We start from the raw sequence: 6571 nt of genomic DNA, 5'->3' as shown, positions 1-6571 counted from the left end.
ACAATTTCTGGATTACCTGTATCAGTAACATATATCCATACACATATAACCTAAGAAGGTTTATCATCGCTTATTTGACAATGCTTCCCATGTAATTTAGCATACCAAATAAATCTAATTAGTTCAACATCTCTCCTTTACAAGCTGAGAGACAAATCCCTTGAGAATTCCAAGGGGGTCTCTGGGAAATCTCGGTGTTAACTCTGAGGTAAAAAACGCTGCATTTAGAATTTGATTTTGGGAACGTGTGAAAATGACAAAAGGTTTGAACATTTGACTAAATAGGATCACAGATCATTATGAAATAATAATTATCTATTTAACTAAAGTGACAATAAAAGATTTTAAAGGCAAATGCAGAAGGTTGCATAGTTATGAACAAAACTTAGCTCTTTTAATATTGAGAAGACTGTGTTTTCTTAAGTAGTCAATGACCTGATAAAGGCAACATGAAGCACAGGAAATTATTTTGGTAAGACGCAAGATATTTGCTTTCCAGGTAGATTATCAGAAAGATTAAAAAAAAATAATAATAAACTTTCACAGCCTTTTATATTAAGAGCAGACCAATAGTACAATAAAACTTTGTTGTTTTTAAGACAGAAGACCAAGTCTAATTTTGCCCCAGGATACTTTTTGATATTAAAATTCATTTAAAAAAAAGTTAAATAGATCCATTCCGATCTTAGCCACACCTTCCTGCTTGACTACACCCAAAATTTCTTTTCCAAGAATCCTTTTCCACAAATATTCTCCAACTTTTTATATACATTCTAGTTTTGTCCTGTTTTTTCTTTTTTCTTTTTCTTTCCTCTTTCTCATTCTGAAATAAACATTTTACTTTAGGACAAAATTACTCTTTTTTCCCTAACAAAAACACATCTCCATGTCTTGCATAGAAATGTTTCCCTTATTATTTCTAGTAGTTTTATATTAATTATAATTGTTATCCTTAAGAATCCCTTGATTCCTAGTGAAAACTAAAAAGTAAGCAATTGTGCACTGTCACTTGCCAATTCTGTGGATTGGCAAATTTGCAAACACATTTCCTAATTTTAAGAAACATATTCTTCCTCATAGTACATTTTTTCAATGTGACACAAACCATGTTTACTAAGAGATCAAAATATCTTTAGTTCCTCTGTAAAAGGAAGTCAAAAGTGGATAAACTTATGTTCAGTACTTAATGTTTCAGAATTTTATCTTACTTGGAAATGATCTAGATATTCAACAAATATCCATCATTTAAGTTACCTTAGTGTAACTTTAGGATTCAAATAACCAAAATAATTTTGGAAACTATTTTTAAGTAGATGTACCATAACACATAAAAATTGTTGAAAAGTTCACTTACAAACTTGTATCGTATTTACATATATTTAATTTACTTGTTCTGAACATTTATGTTTAGATTCCTCATGACAAATTAAGAGACATTAAACAGCTAACCATCATCATAAGTTAGCTTTCTTGCTGACAAATTCTCTAACAGAGATAAAGTGAGCTTATTTGACTTTTAGTAAACCTAGGTAAAATAAAAGTATTGTATTTAATGCTGGTAACTCTGAAGACATGCCTGTTTGAATTAAACCAACAAATTTAAACTAGCTTTATTTTACAGAAGCTTATCTTACATCATGTTACCTTGGCAAACATTTGGGTTAATTTCTGTATTACTGAGCGTATAGTTGATTTATATAAATGCTTAAATTTCTTTAGGCCAATTAAGTAGAGCTCGTTACAAATTAATTTTGGCAGTACCACCTGAAGGTAGAAAAAAACCTATGTATGTATGTATTATAACATATATACATAGACATACATAAACATACAGACAGATGCAAACAGAAGTCTTACAACTTTCATTTTAAAATTTTAGCCATGAAACAGCTATGATAATACAAAACTCAGTGGTTTATAAAAGAACAGTTGGGTCAAAATTGTGTTTCTGACAGGTGGAATAAGTTAAAACTACCTGCTCAGATGGCTTAAATTTTTTACTAATATTTGTGAAGACTGAAAATTTTCATGTATGTAGTTTCCAAATAGCCTTTCCTTTTTTTTTTTCCTAGTAAGGATTACTTCTCTGAAGTTTGAATTTCAAAGAAATGGCACACGGAAAGAGTGCAAGTTCCTCCAAGAAGGACTTTTATTTTCTATATCTAGAATTTTATGATACCTACAAGCTTTTTGAGATGAATGGGGAGGTTTGGGAATTGGTAAAAAGGATAGGTTGGCTTTACATTTTTTCTAGAGCTGCACTTCTGATCTTACAGGACAAGGACAGTTTTTTCCTAATTAATTAATTAATTAATTTTGGGCTGTGTTGTGTCTTCCTTGCTGTGCGCGGACTCTCTCTAGTTGCGGTGAGCGGGGTCTACTCTTCGTTGCGGTGCGCGGGCTTCTCATTGTGGTGGCTTTTCTTGTTGTGGAGCACGGGCTCTAGATACGCAGGCTTCAGTAGTTGTGGCATGAGGGCTCAGTAGTGGTGGCTCATGGGCTTAGTTGCTCTGCAGCATTTGGGAGCTTCCCAGACGAGGGCTCGAACTTGTGTCCCCTGCATTGGCAGGCAGATTCTTAACCATTGCACCACCAGGGAAGTCCCAGGACAGTTGTTTTTAATTCCTCAAAGAATTGGGTTGCAGCCTGAATGATCTCAAAGCGTTGACCCACCCATCCAACTATACATTATCTTCCTTTTGCTTCTTTATATCAGGGAAATCTTTAACTAAGATACAAATCAAAAGAACTCTATGTTCTACGTTTGTAGATTTTTTTTTTTTTTGGAGTATTTTCTTTCATTCAGCTTAGGGGAGAAGGCCTTAAAAAAAAGGTCCTGTCGGGCTCTGAATATCAGTTTCCAATCTGACCGACTTCTGACCATAGGGCTACTTTAAAAAAATCCTTTCAAATATCTTGTCAGGTTTCAGCTGGGAAAAATAGTAAATATTTCTGGCAGTATTGAACAACCCCATGAACCCAAGGGTGTCCTGAAAGACGGTACAAAAGATACGAGCCCTCCCAAGGTCCAGAGTGACTCGCAGAGATAGCCACGAGAAAGAAGACTTAGACAATTCCCCTGAGAGCTGGCAAAAGTCAGCAGAACCCCAGAAGCCAATGGGGTGCAACCCTGTTTTGTGCTGATCTCAGCCTACCAACAACCAGTGTTGTGGTTGGACCAGCTCTTGTGGTTCTTATAATGATTGCCAGATGCCCTTCAGCAATAACCATCGGGAAACTCTGAAAAAAACAGAGGCTCATCACTTATAACACCTGGAAATTACACAGCACACCTGGGGCCACACAGCAAGGTCATGGGGAGACAGAGACTGCACGTGGGCCTGGGGTTCTGCTTTTATTGGGGCTGAGGGTGGGTCCTAGGGTTTTGGGGGCTCACTCTTTATTGGTGAATTTAAAACATAAGAGCAGAAATTTAAAGGACAGGATGGAAAAAAACAAAAACCATGTAGACCAATTGGTCAGTTATTTAAATCTACCAAAATCTCTAAAACAAAGGAGCCTCAGTGAGTGGAGGTGGCCTGGCTCTTTATCTACTTGTGTGGTTGGTACTGTGTTCAGCTGAGACAACCTTCTTTGAAAGGGCTGCCCCTTGAAACGGATGCCTTGGCAATCAAAGCTTAAGTCAGCCACTTGTATTGCAAAAAAGAAGAAAACTGTCAGGGCTTACACTACAAGCCCATGTTTCTGCCTGGCCATATTTTGGGGGCCCCAACCTGATGGTTGCCAAGTCAAGTTCTCAACACAAAATGAGACAAACAGAAGAAAATAGCTGTCCCTGGGAGAGAAGAATTGACAACCAATAGGTACCCCACGGCTTCCCTGGTGGCGCAGTGGTTGAGAGTCCGCCTGCCGATGCAGGGGACACGGGTTCGTGCCCCGGTCCGGGAGGATCCCATGTGCCGCGAAGCGGCTGGGCCCGTGAGCCACGGCCGCTGAGCCTGTGTATCCGGAGCCTGTGCTCCACAACGGGAGAGGCCACAACAGTGAGTAGGCCTGCGTACCGAAAAAAAAAAAAAAAATAGGTACCCCAAAACCAAAATCAAAAAAGCCTGAATTTGGAAAAGAAAGGACAACATGAAATTTTATTTTCCTCTCTTGACCAGGCACTACAGAGATCTGGGAGACCTGACTGTGGTAAGAATTCTCATCCTTCACCAGCTTCTGCCAGTTTTTCCAGGATCCCTTCTGGAGGCTCTGGAGCATGAGGTATTTAGAGTGTAGCTCTGGTATCTATCAGAATTTAACAGGGGTTTCCGTTAATCGTAGTTTTAGTGTCCCCTTGGCTGCTTAAGGGAATAATTGGTATCAGTTTACCAGAGACTCCCTCAGAGTCTCACCAAACCTGAGAGGGGCCATTTGGTGACCTTCCTTTGAGAATAGATACGGAGTATCTGTGAGGCCACTAACTTGGCAGACTTTTGTTTACAGTTCTATAGCCTCTTCAGAGTGGAAAGGCAATTCAGACAGAGGATTAGCAGAATGTGGGTGCTCAGGTAAAGGAGGACAGAGGGGAGTAGTAGGGGTCACATCAGTCTTGTAGTCTTTTGTTTTAGGTACCTCTCGTGTCTTTACTTTCTCATTACCCTTTTGCGATGAATCTTTCAATGAAGCTCTCTGGGACTCTTGAAGCCTTTTGGAGGCATACCAATTAAAATAGGTATCCCTTTCTGTTTGTTTGATTTGAGGACTCTTACTTTCAAGTGTACTGTTAAATGAGCCATCTTGTCTAACTGGAAGATTCCCTATAATGGCCGTTGTCATTCTAGGTTGTCTTAGTAAGATGTTGCCATTTTTGTAGATATCTATAGCTTCTTGGACCGCATTTATCAGACATAAGATAGGCAGGTGTGCCAGAAGGTGGCAAGCTTAATTCTTTGATATTTGAGGGTCCCACTTCTGTAGCTAAGCCTTGGATCTCTTAGAGCCAAATTAATGCTTAATAGGGATGTGCCACCAGGTTGGGGATTATGTGGTGTTTTCTTTTGGGTTTTTTTGGTTTATTTTTTTGGCTGTGTTGGGTCTTTGTTGCTGCACGCGGGCTTTCTCTAGATGCAGCGAGCGGGGGGGTTGCTCTTTGTTGTGGTGCATGGGCCTCTCATTGTGGTGGCTTCTCTTGTTGCAGAGCACAGGCTCTAGGCGCATGGCCTTCAGTAGTTGCGGCTTGAGGGCTTAGTTGCTCCACAGTATGTGGGATCTTTCCCGACCAGGGCTCGAACCCGTGTCCCCTGCATTGGCAGGCAGATTCTTAACCACTGCACCACCAGGGAAGTCCCGGGGAATGTGGTGTTTAACAGTGTACCTTGGGGACTTTCCTGTTGGTCCAGTGATTAAGAATCCGCCTTCCAATGCCGGGGACTTGGGTTCGATCCCTGGTCGGGGAACTAAGATCCCACGTGCCCTGGGGCAACTAAGCCCACGTGCTCCAACTACTGAGCCCCTGCACTCACCATAGCTACAAAGAAGTATGCACGCCGCAGTGAAGAGCCCGGTCACTGCAACAAAAGATCCTGTGGGTCACAACTAAGACACGACGCAGCCAACAAATTAATTAATTAAAAACAAAAAGTGTACCTTGTTACATGGAAATTTTCATGAGGTTGGCATGTAACCTACTGTTGATCTAAACCATTCCTTGACCAACTTATCCTAGCCCAGCAGTCTGAGAGTGAGGTGGTGAGCGCTCTGACAGCATTTAAGTGTTTGATCTGTGGCTACCAGTTTTGCTGCTTTGGTTTTCAAGTTTCCCATAGTAGTAGATCTTTATTCCTTTAACGAGAATATCTGTTTATAGTAGCAGATGCTGTAATGTCTTCCAACAGTTTGACTTGCCTACTTAGATTTTGATGTGCTTTTGGTCAAATTAGTCCAAATGTATTGTCTTAATTTAATTCCCCAAGTCCCTCAGCAGTTCATGCTGTGGACTTACCTCAAGCTTTGTGAGTTTCCTAATGGCTGCCATCATGCTTTCTTTTGCTTCAAGGGCTCCTATTTTCCCTCATTTAAATAATTCTCCCTGGTTCAACCAGACTTACTGTTTCTGACTGCTTGAGCACTGTTCCTGAGATCTGTCAGTACCTCCTGAAGGTGCTTACACTGTAGCTGAGATTGGGCATAAACTCAAATGTTGTGGGCTACTAGGTCTCACCATGAAATATCTGAAGTCTCTCACACCCCAAATTTCCACCTAAAAGGATTAGAACAAACAAACTTGAGCTCCAAATGGGAACTAGGTGGAGCTCGATCCAAGAGAAATTACCAGAGACACTGGAGAGCAGCTGGAGAGGTAGCAAACTAAAGTGGCTCTGTAGGAACCTTCACCTTCATCTAGGAGCCAACCCGGGAACCTTCAGTGGCTGTTTTCCCATCACACCTCATTGACCATACAGGCTATATACCTTGCAAAGATTGCGGGTTCGCTTCCAGACCACAGTAATAAAGCCAATATTGCAATAAAATGAGACACACAAATGTTTTGGTTTCCCAGCACATATGAAAAAGCTGTTTACACGATACCATAGTCTATGAAGTGTACAACAGCATCATGTCTATA

The sequence above is a fragment of the Grampus griseus genome (assembly GCF_964374135.1).
Source record: "Grampus griseus genome assembly, chromosome: 1".
NCBI lineage: Eukaryota > Metazoa > Chordata > Mammalia > Artiodactyla > Delphinidae > Grampus > Grampus griseus.
The sequence above is the reverse complement of the archived record's forward strand: the minus strand, read 5'-3'. Positions refer to the sequence as shown.